Source organism: Ambystoma mexicanum, chromosome 2p, assembly GCF_040938575.1.
Source record: "Ambystoma mexicanum isolate Mex_15411 chromosome 2p, UKY_AmexF1_1, whole genome shotgun sequence".
Taxonomy (NCBI): domain Eukaryota; kingdom Metazoa; phylum Chordata; class Amphibia; order Caudata; family Ambystomatidae; genus Ambystoma; species Ambystoma mexicanum.
In genome coordinates, this window is record NC_090923.1 from 449823799 (window position 1) to 449842976 (window position 19178).

General features: G+C 43.2%; 1 protein-coding gene across 2 annotated transcripts in view; it reads right to left on the minus strand.

The window, feature by feature from the left end:
* Positions 1–19178, minus strand: part of FRMD4B (FERM domain containing 4B) — a 1720334-nt gene that overhangs the window by 1177445 nt on the left and 523711 nt on the right. For both annotated transcript variants that reach the window (XM_069643814.1, XM_069643813.1), the window contains one exon: positions 4193–4293. The gene's annotated coding sequence lies outside the window, so the exon portion shown is untranslated. The remainder of the gene's footprint in view (positions 1–4192; positions 4294–19178) is intronic.

Here is a 19178-nt window from a genome sequence, read left to right on the forward strand (position 1 = left end):
TCTGGGCCTAGGTGCTCAGGTTTAGCTGCTTTCAAACTTAATTATCTCGCAATGGCATAGATATGTGTGTATATTTTTATTTATTTAATTATTTTTACATTTCTAAAACACACAAAGCAGCCATCGGGCATCGTGGCGCTGTTACAAGCAAGGCTTACTTAGTTACAAGAAACAGAAGAAAAGACAGCATGGCAAGATAGCATGTCTGTGGTTCGTGGTTACAATGAACCTATTCCCAGACAAGTGGTAGTTGAGCAAGACATGTAACAATGGGAGGAGGGCTCTGCGGTTCAATGGTTACAGTGGTTTTATATATATATATATATGTATATATAGATGTACATGTGCTTTTATAACTTGTGATTTCATAAAGTAGTTCTTGCTGCTATTATGTACATGCTATTAGGGGTATATGTAAACTTATGTAAAATTCCTGGCTCCTAGTCATTTCTATTGCATGTGTAATGGTTATTTGCATGACTTATTTCTCAGAAAATGGAGCACTGTGCAATTTATCCTACAGAGGGCAGTGTTGCATTGTGATAATTCTATCTTGCCAACCACACTCTTCAGCGCTTGTCGTTCAGGTCCTGCCAACTTGTGACCTTCATCATGATATATTTGAATGTAATGCCTAGGAACATAAATTATTATATCTCTTTTGAACATGGGCTTGAGAACCCAGCTAAGCTGATGTGTTTTGGCCAATCAGTGTGCAGTGTCTTGTCCTTTATCTCCAGGGTCTGATATCTCTCTTTCATGACCTCACTACTGCAACTCAGGCCTGGGAAGATGCTTGCTCCTGCCACCATCTTATCCAATCAGTGTGCAGAATTCAGTGTTGCTCTGACGAGTTGCGACTTGGGATGTGTGCGTCTCGCTGCAAGTTCTGGCCGTGTTTTCTGCTGAGGGGGGGGGGTTTCATGCTTCAGGGATAGCTAACTAGATCTTAAGGGCTATATGTACTGTGTATTCAGCTAATGCTAAGGGTTACAGTCATTCCTTATTGTTATGAATACTTCTTTGGTGTTTCCCTAACTAATGTTAAATGATGGTGTATCTGTCTAAGGACACACAGTTATGTTCATCTCTAAGGTGTATGCATTGTGGCTTACTGAAGCATGACTACTAGTGCCTTATTTGGCCTATGCAGGAAAGCCTTCTTTATAAGGTGCTTCTTGCTTCAGCGTTGCGTGCCTTTCATAGTCACTTTCACAGCTTGTACTTCCTTGCACGTTTAGGTAGTTGGATGTATTCTCCAACATTGCTGTTATCCCCAACATTCCCGTACTCCCCAACAAGAGGGAGCTGAGGCTCTTCATCCTTTTTGTCACAATTAATAGCTTAAGCTAATTAGAGGGAACCCTGGATAAAATCCTCTCCCAACTCCATTGTCTCAATCTGCGAGGAGAAAGAATGTTGCAAGGAGCACAGGCATCTCAATGGTGGCCTGGGCCCAAACACACCAGACAGAACAAGTTGGGATTCACTACTCAGTACACAGAGGGCACAACCTTCACATCGAAAAAACGTTTTGTCCTGACATACCAAGGAAAACTGTAGGACAGCCCAAAAACAACAAAATCAAAAACAAAGATTACAGAGGACAAAGAATAGGAAGGATAAAGAAACCTCGCACACTGCTGCAGAGGCATACAAATGCATCAGAATTGAAAAAGGGACTGATATGTGTTGCTGGAGAGTGGAGCCAATGAATGTTGGACACACCCTATGTATGTGCTGTGGCTCCGCACATTATTTTGAGGAATGTGCTGTACAAAAGGCTCCAATCATGTCTCTGTATGATGTATTCCCATTTGGATGGAGGAAAAGGAGTACCTCTACACTACCAATATCAGGCTCATGAAGTGAGTACAAGAGTATATAAGCGTTAATAGAGCACATCACTACGTGCCAGCATCCATCTACTGTAACTGTGCTGTAACTGGGAGGGAGTAGAAGAGCACCACGTGACCTACTGCTGTGGGGATACTCTTTTACAACATTAAGAACTACTAATATAATGCTTTGGTAGCTGAGGGCATATGTTTCTGGGGTAGTTGTCGTTAGTTACAAATTTGAACCCCCCAAACTACCAATGCTGTTTTGCATTTTTGTTTTTCCTCTTTTTCCCTTTGTTGTTTACAAATGCCTGGGCTATCCAAAGCAGCTGAGTGTGAGTCGTTGCCACAGCTGGACTTGCATAATCACATGTCCTTAAGAGGGGGTCACTTTTGCTCCCACTTTACCGATTTCCTGTAATTGACCTCTTATTTTCTATCTTCGTTTTTTTTTGTATCTGGCAAATCTATATACAAATCTATTTACAAATAATAGTACATTTTTTTTTATTATTCGTTTATTGTGATTTTGTTCACCAAGCAACCTGTATGATTTTATACATTAAAATGCATAAAAGGATTAAAACCACAGAAATCACATCATAAAAAGGAACTGAATAAACATTTTCTACTTGCAAGATTGTATGAGGTATGGTGACATTTTTAAGTCCACAATATAGAGAATTGTTTGTGACAGAATTATTACGTTCCACCTTGCTCAGTAATTTCATTATTAACATTTTACATAGGCACTGTAAAACACAATTGTTTACTTTCTTCCAAAGACATGCAGAGAGGAACAGGCTTATATCTTTTTGATATGTCTTATTAATTTCATAACTGTAGATTCAATATAAATTTAATTACTGCAATCTTTAAAGATATAGCTTGAGCGTTAAACATCATACTCCATAGATCTTGTGTGGTTAAGGTTTGAAATTGCCGCAAATGTTTAAAGAAGTATTCTCTTCTATGGTGATCGAGGCTTTTACAGCTGGTCTAGAGATGTTCCAACGCTTCTTTCCTAATGACATACTTACAAAATCTACATGCTTCTCAGCATTGATTTGTTTGTTCCATTGGGCACACACCTCTCTTATGGGCCACTAGTTAAAGAGTAGCCTCATAATATGATCCCTACACTGATTGTCTGGAAATCTTATTAAGTACATGGGAACTTGATCTCTTCATTTCATTTTAAAATCACCCACTTTGAATGCCTTAAACTTATTACATCTTTCAATTAATCAGTGTAGTCAGAGTACCTAGAACAGTTGCCCTTCCCAACACTTCAGTGCAGATTTCAAATATATACCTAGAGCACTGACCTTTTCATTTTTTAATGAGCTTATGTATGCTATGGCCATTCTTGGGTTTAGTTGGTCAATCATCCATGAGCCTGGCGGTGGGTAGTCCCTGGCTGTGCAGAACAAACATGTACAATAGTGATTCTTTAACAGAGCATTCTTCAACATGCAAGAATGGCTACTCCATATTTTCTTTCTACGATTCTGGAGACACGTCACATCTTTTAACCATGGCGACCAAACATATCCATTGGTGGTTCTCCACTGGAGCATACATCGGATCATGGAAAACTATTACATTTTGCCACTTAATTTCTTCAATCATCTTCACTCCTCTCCCAACCCAGTGAATCGCTTCAGCATGACTGGCTCTCTAAACAACGCTGGCTCCTATTTTAGGAACTTCTTCCAGTTTACAAGTCTATCCATGATCTGCTTGAACTGCAAAACTAATTTATATCCCGCAAGACCCCCCCCCTCGTATCCTACGTTCTAAAGACTTCATCAAACTTTGTGATCCTGCCCACCCGGTGCTGCTTCCCTCTCTGGCTCTTCTTAGCCCTCTTTCCTCCCCACCATTGGAAACACCCCTCCTGGAAACTAAAAGCATGATCACTGTTGAAGGATTTGAGATCACCCTAAAAGATCCTCTTGAATCTTTTGAAAGAGATGAAACATAAATTGGCATCACGCACCTCCCCCTTTGATCATCGTCCCTGTTTCCAACTTAGCAACATAGTGCACATGCAAACCGCTGTATAGAACTGAACTTGTAGTGAACTCAAGTTGATGTAAATAACTCAGCTGTTAGTGTTTATTGTGTCCACCTCATATTTCTACACCCCCTTCAGCAACCGGTTCATTTTCCATATGTGCGCCCCCACCCGACTATCATAAAGCACTTGAAACGAGGATTTCTTCACCAATTTTGATTTCTCTTAAGCATTGTTTCTGTGTGAAACACCATTTTACCACAAACAAGTAAACACAAATACAAAGAAATGCAAATGTAAATAGAGCTACTAAATCTGTTACATTACATACCTTTGGATCGTGAAAGCCTTTCAGTGACTTTGGAAGAGGTATCCTTGTACACATCCATGTAACAAAATGGAGGCATTCCAGCCGTAAAAGCCTTCATTTAGCTTAAATACAAAAAAGTTCACTTTAAATTTCAAGAGCTATAGACAGACCTAGCTTTGGTAGTGAGCACAAAATTCACATTGATGCATGCCAACAAATTCATAAGGTATTTTATAAGTACATGTTATGCATGGGCGTTATGCAAGCAGTATTTTAATGATCTGGAGCGGAAACTAAAACACAACTATCTCAATTACAAAGACTTCAGTGTCAAACGGACTATGCGCCGCAGTCCCACCCGCGTTACATTTCTGGTTGTGAATTATTTATAGAGAACAACACTGTGCACTCCAGAGTATATCAAAGCACACTCTAGTAAGTAAGGTTTATATGTGAGAACATCCCCCTTGGGGAAATGCCAGGAATTAGAATGTGGAATGTTGCCCTAGATGCCGGTGTCCGGTCTGAGGACGGGGGACGCAGAGCAGGAGGAGCGCGAAATGCACGAAGCCAGAACGTCAAGGCGCCTTCCATTGCATTTGTCCTTACAATTTGTCCAGGTTGCAAATCTACATAATCTTGCACACCTTTTCCCTCGAATCTGTCCCTGACCTCTACTACACCAGAGTCGCTATGGGACCGTCTTTGGTACAGTATTCTTTCTTGAACCTAAAAAATGCCCTTTATGGCGTGGTGGTTGCCACCACTGCAACTTTGGCTTTTGAAACGTGGTAGTGCTCAATCATTTGCATTGGCGGGAAACCCAGCTATGAGTGTGGCACCTTCATGAGCTGTCGCTTCAGGTTTGTCACATGATCCAATGAATACAGGCAGTGCTATCAGGCCTCGCGAGGATAGGGTTCAAAGAATGTAATCCCCTCATCTGCTGACCTCAGTTTCTATACTATCCCCACAGTACCTCACGCACTGCACTCTGCTGCTTCCACACTAGGTTCACGCTTTGTAAACCCATACATACATACATACATACATACATACATACATACATGTACGAGCGACAGTATGCATTGCCTGGCAATTCACTGGCTCGTCACTACACAGAAAAGGAAAAATATCAGCTCCGTAAGATTCTTTGGATTGGACCGAATCAAGTACTCACGATAATTAGTATTAATGGCAAAAGGAGTTTAAATTAAGCACAGAACATGGTCTATAAGTCTTAACAGGATCCTAATACATGCAGTGAACGCAATACACTGGCAAGAGCTGGCAATTAATCATACAGAGTATACAAAAAAACATACAATACACATGTTTTGTGTTTTGCCTGTTTTAATGCACAATGCTCCCATCTTCTTTTTTCTTTCTTTATTCTTCCAAAATATTCTCTCTAAATATCAGGAGGCCAATTAAACCCTTTTCTATTCACCATGCCACAGTGCCCTTTGTATACTTGGTGTCTTCTACATCCATTCATGACACTACATATAACACACTTCATGCCTGTCCTCTCCACCGCTTTTTACTTTCTATATCGCAGCTTCTTTTTACATTCTAATGTCCCAGTCAAGTAATTCTTTGATGCCCCATAAAGCACAGCGTGTTTAACATATACATTTAGCCTTTCGTTTCGTTCCACTGTTAACATTGCAGCCAATACGGCCCACAGTACAGTCTCAATGATGGCATTTTCTGCTGTCAGACGCATTGATGAACAATGCTATATCATGTATCACTCTCTATCACTCCCCCAGCACTCTCTCATCCTTTTGCTCTGACATGGACTCTTTGCTTTCAATTCTCCTTCCTCTTCCATCTACTCTCTTTCTCCGTGGTGGTTTCAATCTTTATCTCTCCGCTATTAATTCTTCTCCTTTTCTTGCTATAATGGGCTTGTATAATCTTTTTCAACACCCTTCCCCTCCATTACATTCTTCTGGCTCATCGCTTGATCTTATTTTCTCTTCTGTTCCCTTGCCTTCTCCTGTTTCATTCCACACTTCTACTCTTCCGGATCACCTTCTTTTTCATATACTTTTTCTATACCCCCTCTTTCTACTGCCTCTAAAAAAAAAGTTTCTTCATCGGAATCTTCGCACATTCAAGACTTATGTTTTTCTCCCTACTCTTCTCTCTGCTCTTCCTACCCTTGAAACTTTTTCTAGACTCCCTGTTGATACAGTTCTCTCTTCTTTAAATACAGCTCTTTCTTCTTCACTGGATGTGCACTACCCATAATGTTCCTTCGGCCATCTGGTAAAATTGCTGAACCATGGTTAACATCTGATCTCCGTTCACTGCGCACTACTTTGAGGCGTGCTGAACGTGTGCGGAAGAAAATCAAGCCATCTTCGGATCTTATTGCTCTGTCCTCCACCTATACTACCTATCACTCTGCTCTGCCTGCCTCTACATTTGTTTATTTTTTCAACCTTATTGTTTCTTATTCCACTCATCCTGTGTTTTCCAACTTCTCAACCACATTCCTTCTACCCGCTCTTCTGACCCTTCTCTCTCCTCTTTACTTTCGCCCTCTGACTTTGCTAACTTTTGCATTCCCAAAGTTGCCCTGTTACGCTCCTCCGCTGTATCTACTGCTAAATCCTCTTTAACTATTGTTTCTCAGTCACCTTCCTCCTTTTCTTCATTCTCCTTGATATCTGAAACTGATACTGCCCGCTATCTTGCATGTGCCCACCCCGCTGCCTCTCCTCTCGATCCCTATCCAGTCACTCTCATCATTCTTTCCTGATCTACTAGCTCATCTAACTTTATTAGTTAATCTCGCTGTCTCCCCTTCCACTTTCCCTGCTAACTTCATTGTTGCCACTATTCTACTTCTTCTAAAAAAAAACTCCTTGGACACTTCTTCATCTTTTAACTATCGTACAATTTATCTCTTGCCCTATCTCTCTAAGATCTTGGAACAAGTGGTCTACACTCAGGTCGCCTCTCATGTCACCTCACCCTTAACTTTCTTCTTCCACTTTCTCAATCTGGATTTCGCACCTTGCACTCCACGGAAACTGTGCTTCTTTCTGTCTCCAATTCCTTAATATTCTTTTTGACTCCTCACTCTCTTTTACCTCACATATCTCTAAGATAATCTTGTCAATTTCATCTTTATAATATTAGAAAAGATTGCCCTTTTCATGCTACTAAACTATTGATCACATCCCTTGTCTTCTCTGGTCTTGAATATTGTTCATGTCTTTGCGCTTCTCATCTGGCTCCTGTGCGCTCTATCTTTAATTCTGCTGTTCGTACCCTCTGTTCCATTCCCCCTCGTTCTTTTATTTCCTCAACCCTTCTTTCTCTTCATTGGCTATCCTTTGATGCTCGTCTTCAATTCCGCTTTCTTTGCATTACCTTTAAATGTGTCCATTTGCTTCCACCCGCTCCTTGGTTTCTATGTATAACCCCCCTCGCCCTCTCTGCTCTCAATCCCAATGTTTTCTTTCTGTTTCTAAGCCTCCTTGCACTCAGTCCCGTTTCCGTTCTGTTGAGCTTCTGGCCCCTAAGCTCTAGAATGGTCTTCCATAACATATTCGATCTATCTCATCCTATTCTCTCTTTCACACTACTCTCAAATCATATCTTCTTGCCTCTGTGCCTTAATTTTCCTGCTTTTGGTTGAAGTTTTGTTTGATGCATTCATTGTTTGTACCTCTTTTTATATTGTATGTCCAGTACTTTGGTGAAAGAGCCTTATAAATCTATAATACATTTAAAAAAAGACAATAATTATGTTACGTGATGGGACAAGTACAATTTAACAGCATTCTTGTTTAAGGAGTCTTGGGCTTTTGCTATACTTCAGAACATATAGCTTTCTATGAGAATTGGCATAACAGTTCATTTGTTCCATGTTGAGATACAGCTCTTTATTCTTAACACATATTTAAGGGATCCATTAGCAGGCATGTCCTAAAGCCCATTGGCATATGTTATGTAATACAGTAATGATTAAGCGCTCTTCTGCCCTTGGTACGCCCTCGGAGCACAGAGGGATGCCTTGATATGCAGCACTGCAAGCTTCTTGTGTCTTGTCGACCATTGTTTTGCTCACTGCATAAAAACTGCAAACATTTCAAAGATTCAAAACTGCACGTTGATAACAGCATGGAATTATCGATGAACGTAAACACATCAAGGTCTACCCCCCTTAGCAGTGCCTGCCAGCATAGTAGTGCTTTAGATTACAGGGTGCAGGATCAGAGAATAGTGTGTGGCGTGGTATGTCAGTTGCTGGTACTGGCTGTAGGTCTGTGATATAAAATAACATACGCCACATTAAACTGTATTTAGATGTAAGGCAGGAAACTATTATAGCACACATTTTAGGGGAAAACAAACTGTGCTAGAAACTGCCACTCTGATTACTGTGCTATTAAACATGAAATGTGTCCATACTGACCCATATTTATCTGTGGATACAATAATGCTTATTAATCAAATTACTAATTCTACTGAGCGTTCTTGCTTCTGGCCTTTAATTGCTGGTGACATGTTTCTTGCAGAAATCCTTTAGGTGTTTACCAGGATGGTGAGGAGTGAATACACACAGCATGGAGATATGCTCAGCAGTGCTTACTGTGACAACAACGTATTTAGTTTTGGCATATGAGGGGTACTTTTTGGTTGCTTGCCCACCCATTGACTGCCTATGGCCATAGTAATCCCTATCACCATTCCCACCCTTTCCCTGCCCCGCCCAAAATGCCTCCTAATGGGAACTAATTGAGCTCGCGGTATTCAACCCTTACCATCAAATGTTGCACTCAAAGTGCCTCCCACTGTTTTTCAAGGCAGTCTACTTAGAGCTAGTGATTTAATTGGAGTTGTAAACCCTCTACTGGTGTAATAAAACATTTCTTATCGGGGCAGCATTCAGCCACTTGATCTATAAGCACTGAAATCCTGTTAACACAAGCATTGGCTTGTGCATAAGTAGTAGACATTTGCCAGACGCTGCTATTAGATGTCCAGTTACTTGCATCATTTTGCACCTGCTACCATCAATGGCCAGTTAATACCACTATAGCTCAGCTTGGAAAGTGCATTTCCCATGCATACACAACAGCCCAAACTATTGGCATTGCCAATGCTTGTTTTTCATTGCTGTAGGGTGCCTGTTTACACAATCAGGAAGTCTCACTGCTTTTCAAAGCCAGAGAAATCAACATTTGAGTCAAAATGATATAAGTCAAGCAAGGATTCTTTTAAACAAACATAGTTTATGTCCTACGATTCCTGGGGTTTTCAGCTTAAATATGAAGCTGGAGGATTGTTGGAACAGAATAATATCCTGTGCAGAGGTAGTGTTGGGATGCACTGCCAGTTCTGTGCTACCCAGCAGTGCATTATATTGAGTGTAATACAGTCATACCTTTGATTTTATATATTTATCGTAAATATAATTATAGTTAAAATCTGCTGATGGTCAGACGCTTGTCCAAGCAGAGAGCTGGGGGCAGATCTATCTCCTCGGCTGGGGCCTCCCTCTGGAACAGCCTCCCTGCCTCTCTCAAACTTGAGCAGAACCACCTCCGGTTCCAGAAGCAACTCAAGACCTTCCTTTTGGCTTCCGCTTTCTCTCTTCCTCTCCTGTTTGATGCACCTGACTGCTCCGCGCACTGGTCATCTGGTCACCCTATCAACTCAGTCCCAGGCTCCTGCATGTCCAGTTGCCCTTGCACTGCCTCCGGGCTCCGCAGCACTCAAGGGTCTGTATCTGCATCCCTACAGTCCCTTCTCTCTGCACTTATTAGCCACCCACTGGCTGCACTTGTGAGTAGCTGCACTTCTCCATTCCCCTCCCCCTCAGCCCTGGCACTTCTCCCCTTCCCTCTTCCCCGCACTTGCGCGATCTGAATGACACAAGCCCTAGTAAGGTCGTTATTTTGTCTTCCCTTTGTTTCCCCCTCCTTGTCTTGTTGCGCCTAGAAACACTTGTGTACAGGCGCGTTATAAATGCCACAACATCTCATATCATGTCATACATAGTAAACCACAAAGACATATGTGGCAAGTGTTTAATTGGGTCAGGAGAACCATTAGCACGTTGGGCAAGAGGGGGCCACCAAAGGTTTTGGGGTTGGGGCTACATATCAGAAAACTGAGCAGGGTCAGGGACTATTCTGGGTAGTGGGATTGGACTGAACCACGTTGAGGTGCAGCAATGTTTAGAAGGGAGGCTACTCATGATCAAGGGCTGCAAAGATGTTATTCTGTTGATGCTCTGCTCACCTTATATTCCTAACCAGCATCAAATGCTGTTTCTTGAGCATACTTTGCATACAACCTTTCCATGCTTTGTGAGTCTTTTGATATTGGGAGGAGATTTGCACTTGATTGGTGAACGAGAGAGGGATACATTATCTTTAGCTGTTAAACGTGCTCAAGCTATGAAGGATTATCAGTGTCGCTCTGAATCTTTATTGAGAATATATGGGTTGAATGTCACTTGGACAGAGGGTAACCATGATAGCAGAATAGAAACATTTCATAGAACTATTCTGGACTGGATTACCTCTAAATCAGTGCTCCCTGAGTAAAAAAAAGGTGGGGATTGTCTTGGTGTTCTGGTTTGACCACGGTATGGTCATATTTGGAACTGGATCATGCTGTTGCGGGACACAAAATGTGTAATTGGCAAGGTAACAATCTATTGTTGAGGGATCTGGTCTTTAGAGAACCCACAAGGGAAGCAACTGAACCGTGTTTTGAGACCAATGAAGGAGGTGAGGTACACCCTGGCAATGTGTTGTATGTTGTCGAAGCTACATTCCGAGGCAGCAAGGGCAAAAGGAAAAGATACAGTATCTTAATGAGCCTCATCTTAAGACCAAATGATTTCTTGAATGGGGGTTTGCAGATCAGCGATTGTGGATGGAAACCGCTGGCTGATTTAAAATGGTTTGAGCGGAGCTTTATTTAAGCCTTAAACCTAAGACTCTGGATAAGAAGTAAAAGTAAGATCAAGACTTTGTTCATGGACAAATGGTTCATCCCAGCAGAAGCCTCACATGGGATGTGCTAACCTACTTCCAACTGGTGGCACTGTCCTACCCTTCACTTATAGGCAGAGAAGCCAGCGTTACTGAATTCATTCAAGACCCTGAAACCAAGAAGGTAATCTGGCAACTATTGACTGTCATCGCAGAGGTCTTCGCCGAGTTGCCCGAGCACAGTGACTCAAAGACCAATGCTCCCGCCTCAAGTAATCATTGAAGAGATCACATATACTTTGTTCTTGCGCATCATCGAAGAATGTCCAGGATTTATCGGGAGAACTACAGATACATTGACATTCATTAGAGATCCAAAAAACAATTACTTCCTCAACCAAGTGTGGTACAAGCTGAACCACGTGGTTGCAACTCACGCAGCAGGAAAGTGCAAAACTTGTTCGCATCAAAAGAAGGGACTGTGATTAGGACCCAGCAAACGAGGCAAATGTCCCTATCACTTGAGGAGACACGGCTGGCACACAATGTTTTATTTCGATTAGTCACAGACTATCCGGAAATGGTGGGGAGACCTGCAGATGTTGACGTCATCACCTTTTTTAGAAATCCGGCCAACGCCCCACACATGGGCGCACTCCTCTAAGGCATCATGCTCCAGGTGGAGCTGTCCATTTTCCAGCGAGAATTCCTGAGGAGATTTCAGTGCGACTAGCCGACGAGGGACAGATGAAAGAGAACAAAAAAAACACTGAAAACACACTGTGAGAGAAGGCCTGTGACTTTAGAGCCAAAGCACCAGACAAATGTCATTAACACCGGAAGACAGTCGGTATGCATTTCGCGTTTTCTTTCATCTCATTGAAAACTTTCCAGAACTAGTGGGCAGACCCCGCAACATTGATGTGCCCACTTTTCTTAATGATCCAGCAAAGAATGCCCATCTGAACAGGCTCCTAAGAGCGATTGCATCACAATTAAGAAGCAATTATGGACACCCGCTGCTGAGGCGAGCCTTAGAAAGGAGAGATCCAAGATAAAACCCTTTAGAATCCCCAGCCGGGGGCAGAGCAAGGAAACAAAGACATAGTTCTTCATGCTTCCAACGTAGAACGAATCGAAACGGGATAACTACATCTTAAACTTATTTTTATATTTTTCGAATTTTAGCCTATTTTGTGCATTATCATTCCGGAGTGGGGTAAATGGGGAAGGGAGAGATTGTTCCTCAACTCGACCTCGAACGACCAAATGAAAGGAACAGCGACATGAACTTCACTGCCGTGTTTACCTTTTTCAACCTTTTTCTTATTTTTTCCTACCTCCTCATATGTCACTTTTATTTTAATTTTTGTTTTAATTTTTTCAATGGATGATCTATGCATGATGTGTAGCGAAATCATCATTTCATGGTGTCACTACGAACAGATTGCTGCCTGTCCTCAGGGTCAAGGCGAAGTGGAAGAGTGCCCTGGGACTACGTTTATCATAGAAATGCAAAATGAATTGTGATGTGTTGGAAACGATAGTCTAACCTTTTTCCATAGTCTAGTAAAGGAACTGTACTCCATACTCAGAGACTATCATCATCACCACTCGTAAGAGGGGGGCCGTTGAACTGCACCTGTCACCTTTGTGTCTGTTGAACTTTTAAGTAACGAAATCAAGACAAGAAAAGAAATAAACTATTGGCTATGGACTTGATCGAGATGGGGCCCCAAAACAGTAACTGTTAACTGTCCTTCAAGGAAATCATATTTATATGTATAGTGATTATTGTAGTATTTTTGTCGTTAACTATCAGAACTGCATTTTTTTATTGGTGCACAAAGCATCCCAGTGCCCGCACTCTCACCAGATAACGAACGTTTGGGTCCTACAAAGGCACCCAAACCTTATATTGTCATCCCTGTTCCTAGGAACATTGATGATAAAGCAAATGATTTACAGTTGAATTTAATTGACAGTAATATGGATGCACCTGAAGTCATGAATGACGAGAAAAGCTGGAGACAGGGTCAGCACAGAATGAATGATAACACAGCACTGTCCACAGCACGCACCCACACACTGAGTGTACACGAACAAGGGCAAAAGTCAATAGCTGTGAGACTGCAGGCCGAAGCGTGAGAAAATGAAAAGATACCTGTGAAACAAACAGCTCCAGAGAACAGAGAACCAAGCGAGCAACAAGACAGAGGTTGCATAACAAAATCCCTCAAGAGAACAGAGGATGCCACAAAAGAACTCATGGGGAAAACACATGCAGTAGTCGAGTATGTGTTTCCGCTCATACTAAGAGCAAAGAAACTACATGAGGAGCTGAGCAAGAAAACCGCAGTAGCTGTGGTAACGAGCATGTCTGCTCCAACACCAGAAATAATGACCGAGCTTACGAAACCGCCACATGTTGGAAGGATGATGAGCCACATGTGGAAGGAGGTCTACGAAAGAATGTACGAGGAAAGAAGAAGATACACAAGACTTCCCCATAGTGCTGCAGGGCAGGAGATGAAACCGGCCTCTTCAAGGATAATACCCAAGAGCCTGCCTGAATGGAAGAGCAGTACAGATGCATTCAGAGACATAGTGATGGCTAACTACAGAAGAACACTAAGAATCAAGAGAAGTCCATATGAAACCGATAACGAACTAAATGATTACTTGGACAGCACCGCGCATCTTGGAAACAACATAAGGTACCAGCACATGAAGGAAGTAGGACGTAGGCAGTCAGAAGGAGAATGCTTCGTCTGTGCGTTACTGCCCTACAACATGGGAAAATCCAAGATCTTCGTGGCTGTAGAGATCGATGTCCCCACAGCCCACTGCATGTCACACATGGCAATGTGCAACACCAGAGGACAATTTATGGGAAGGGATGCCTCGTTGAAATGGGCCAACGAAAAGGACTACCCTGATGAAGACGGGTTTGTCCAGGACATCAAAACAAGAAACAGGGCGCACACCAAGAATCATGTTATTAGATATGTAAACCCTGACGTCAAAGGATCAGGAATAAGGTGGGAAATAAACTCAAGACTGAACATCCAAGGAAAAACAGCAGAAGAAGCTCAAATATGGAAGAACCGAGGACAAATGCAGATCTGGGGATCAGTAGTTTCCCCTAACGGACAGGAGGAAGGAGTCGTAATCTGCCGAACTTGGATGGTCCTTGGAGCCTGCAAAGAAGCAATAGAAAACTCACAGAGGTTATGTAAACCTCTATGGCCGAAGTTAGTGAAGCTGTTAACATGGGTTGAAGACAGGGGAGGGCCCCTGCAAATAGAACCGTTGGAGAACCCGAAACTGTGCTTCAGAAGTAATGGCACAAGGAAAATGGGGGAGAATCAAAACTGTGGACGAATACATGAAGCACCAGGAATGGCACAAGGAACCGTAGTTCTGATGGACCACTATTGGGCGTGTGGATCCAAAGCATACATAAGACTGCCAAAGAATTGGGGGGGCATATGTAGATTGGTCAATGTCCATGTCCCTGCGCTGGTGATTCCAAAAAACAAACTGAATTTGGACAGCTTCCTGAAGGCAGATGCTCATCTGAGAAGAAGGAGATCCGCAGAGCTGATATCCAGGATGAAGAGAGAAAACTACTTTTCTGCCAAATCAGAAGAAGCATTCCATGCGATTCCATACGAACACAGGCTGTTCAGCCTCACTTCAACAGCATTCACCACAATGCTCCTGCCACACATCCAAATTGGAGTGAATGCTAAATGGTTGCAGATAACCAGATGGCAGTTACTGCAGACCTTCAACACCACAATAAAAGGATTCAATGCGATCAAAGAAGAGCTGAGAGTGGTTAGACTGATGACCCTCCAGAACAGATATGTGCTTGACATGATCACAGCAATGGATGGAGGTGTTTGCGCAAAAATTGGAGAATCATGCTGCACTTTTTATACCATCACACGACTAAGAAAATGGAACCCTCACAGAGGCCATAAGCATGTTAACAACCCCGAAAAACCAGATGTCTGAGGAAACAGATGAAGTAGATGATGACAGCTGGTTTGGGAACCTATTCTCATGGGCCCCACAATGGATGGCCGATATATTCAAGTTTCTGGGAGCCTTGCTAGCAATGGTGCTGCTAGGATTCTGTGTTATCAAGATAATCATCACACAGTGCCAGAAAACTGCAAAGAAGTCTATCGGGATGAAAATTATGGTAGATGTCGAACCAGGCTGGAAGCCCAGAGACCTGACAGATGAGGAGATAAAGGACTTCGTGAAGGCCAGTGAATTTGCACCAGAGGGAACAAAATTCACTTATCCCAAGAAACGAAGAAGGTATGAAGGCAAATGGATTTACTGCAGTCCAAATGGACAATGCCAATTGATGACCTGGAACAAAGATGAGCATGTGAGAACAGCAGGAAGTTTGAAAGGAGTGAAAGATATGGACACCCGAATTGCATACATTCACGCCATCTTGTGTAAACCCAGGAGACGATGAGCAAGAAGCTGAGGAATCAAAGGAGGAAGCAGAAGTGTTCGATGAACCGACCAGAGGGGGGAGTGTAGAGGAGATCCCAGACATGGCCTGCACTCCTGCCCCTCGCTTCGAGGTGCCAGTGATGTACGAGGAACAGCTGAACCAACAAAGGGCTGCAATGGGCCTCTTCCCTGTGTACATTAGAAGATCAATACCTGTTGAAATGCCCATAACCAGGCAACCCTGGGCAGCACGGTACCCAATCAGACAACCATACCAGCCGTTGATACGGAACGAGGAGGAATGCCTACACACGGTCCATGAAAAGACTCCAAAAGCCATAATGGAAGGCCAGTGGAGATGAAACAAGGACCAGAGCAGCTCCAAGAACGAACTGAAGGAGTACTGAAAGCATGCAGGCCAGTACGGACAACTGCGAGGATAATTGTAAAGGACAAAGGGGAGAGACACTGTGAAAAACATATGAGAATGGTGCCATGTGACAAGATGGAAGCAACCGCCTTATTGAACGTGTGTAAATAAGCTTGAAACGCAAGATGCTAAGTAATCGATTCTGCTTGCAATGCTTAGTAGACGTTAGAGCGGCAAGCGCTGACTGTATACATCTACCTGAATACAGCACAATGTACACGTGCGACTCCATTTTGTATAAACAGAAGTACTCCCAGGCGGCCAAGGCCTGACTGGCCACGTTTCATATCCAGGCCCAAGCTGAGGAAAGGAGCGGGATCGAAACTTAAAGGATGGCTCATGCCAGGGAAATCCAGAGAAGGGGAGGTGAGCATGTGCTCACGAGGCTCCAACTTCAGAGCATGCCAGCCCGCCCGTGAAGGTCAAGATAAGAGAGGCCCATGCAGGTGGCTAAGCGCATACAGAATTAGATGCACAAAAGGTTGGAAACTGAAGCAGATTCACGATGGACCAACACGTGACCAGACAGGCGCGAAGATGTACCACTGCCTGATGTCATCCAGAACCAGAGGGTGCCATAACTTTTCCTGATAAGAGACTACAGATCTGAGGCAATACCCAGCCAACTAATTGACACATAGCCCTAAACCACTGATTGATGGAAGGGAGGCAGGGTGAATCTTGGGACACTTGGCACCTGGGTGTCTATTCTGCATGCTGCTAATTAACATGGAGATTTATGTTCAGGGGTGTAACTTGCCCAATCACAAGGGACCATGTAATCTAGGGTCATATAGACATTGTAACCAATGAGACATCGTACATGTAGTGACGTCAATCACGTGTGGTGTAGAGGGAAGGGCATAGACGCCCAACCCGATAAGAGTTATCCAATCCACTTGCATTATTGCCATATACAGCTATAGCACCTATACTTAAGTTACCTTTCCCAACCAATTGTGTTGCATGATGATTTTTTGTAGAATTAGACGTCAATGATGACGGATTTTGCCCATAAAAGAGGCTGTTGGACTAATGTTTGAGGAAGTCGGGGTGAGGCAGGTGTTCGTGATGCTGCTGATTTCCATAAGCTGGTGTATGTATCATTAAACTGACTTCCCTTTGCCAATTTACTGAGTCCTGATTATTGATCCTTGCCGGAGTATGTGAATCCTGCACTCTGTCCTCGCATGGTGAAGCTATCTTGTATTACTTGTCTTCGTGGGTGAGTGCTGACCAATGGGCCCGTCAGTAATTACCTCTCCTCGTCGACATGATTCTTGCTGCACTGAGTGCTGTGCCTGAAGTTCGACTACAGATGAGTTAAACCTACATTCTGACTATATTCTATATTCTGAGGGCTTCTCCTGCAACCTGAAGCTAGTTGTTTTTTAATTCTTGCAAGCCTAATACATGCTTTGCACATTGCCAATTCATATGCCCCAACTCCTCTGGCTGTTCTAAGTTTTGGGTTATCCTCCTAGTACATCATTTAATCAATTTGTCCTGTTTGATGTTGCATTTTAGTGGTGTTGCATGTTTACATTAGCTTGATTATCCCTTTTAATTGAAGTTCAACCCATCTGCAATTGCTGCTAATCGTGCATTGGCCCCATCAATGTCCTGCAATTTGGTTGTGTGCTTTAAAATCAAACCTGGCTGTGCATGATTTTGTTTTGTTATCTAATTGCTGCATTCAACCTTGTCTGACTGAGTCCTGCAACCTGCTTATCTCTTCACCCACTGTTTTCAGCCTAATGTTTGCATATTGAATGTACAACCTTAAATGGCTCTCTGCTGCACTCTAGTGTGCACCTCCTTTATCTGTGACTGCTTGGCTGCTAGGCCGCCTGGTGCACTGTGCAGCTACCCTCTTTCCCCCCATCTCTATGGTTCTGTCCATCTTCCCTATCTATTTTAACTGCTACTCTATTACGTATCCTCCCTCTCTTTCGAAGCCTGGAAGGAAGAAGTTTAAGAAGGGTCTCCTGGTCTCAAATCCAGGTATGCCTATTGCCGACATCTATGTCAATGCTCTTTCTAGGTAGACTATTCTCTTTGTCGTTCCTTCTCCTGACCTATGGACTCCCCATATGGTTTCCGTCCTCTCCCCTTTCTCCTCCTCTCCCATTAATGGTGGAACCAGATGGGAAGTGCTCTTGGCACACTTCTCATCATCAAGGTGCATCATCAATTTCTACTTGAATGTCACTATCATTGCCCAGGACTCTCAGCCCAACCTCCTCCTTCTTGACAGGAGTCTTCATCCTCTCATTAACTTCATTCCTTCTCTTGCCACTCCTCCTTCTCCCCTACCCTGCCTCCCTCACCCCCCCAGTGGTGGTACCTCATCCCTGCGCCCTGGAAAACCTATAACAGAGGCAACCAGCTTCACTTTGCTACCCCAAACACTTGCTTTGCTGTCAAGCACTCCTCAGACATCTGTCACCTCCTTGAAGACTCTGACCTTGACGTCCTTGGGCTCACTGAGAGGTGGTTCAATGCCAGCTCCGTCACTGCTTTTGACACTCTTCTTCCTGAGGGCTATAAGATCCTCTCCAAGTCCATGCCCAACAGGCCTGGAGGCGGAGTGGCCCTTATCTTCCCTGAATGGATCTCTGCCTCTATCATACTTATTCAATCCTATTCATCCTGTGAATGTCTTGTCTGCAAGCTTTAAATCTCTCCTACCCTTTCTATCACTCTTGCTACTATCTAGAGGACCCCAGGGCCGGTCTCCCTTTCCTATTCGAATGGGCTGACCTCAAATCCTCTCTCCTGACTTTTACCTCTAAGCTTCTCCTCCTCAGAGACTACAATATCCATCTTGACTCTCCTGGTGCTGCCATACCCTTCCGCAACCTCTGCAACTCTTTCCCCCTCACCATTCTTCCCTCTGGCCCCACTCACTCAGCCTTGATGCACTCATCTCTGTTGACATCTCTCTTTCTAACCATCTGAGTACACCTCTCTCTTGGTCTGCTCATATTTATTGTGTTTATATACCGCTTCAATACAAAGCGCTTTACATTATAACAACAGAATACATAGAACATTATAACAGTAGAAGCAATTTACGCAAGCCTGCATCACCAGGGCCACCTGTAACACGGCTGAACTTCAA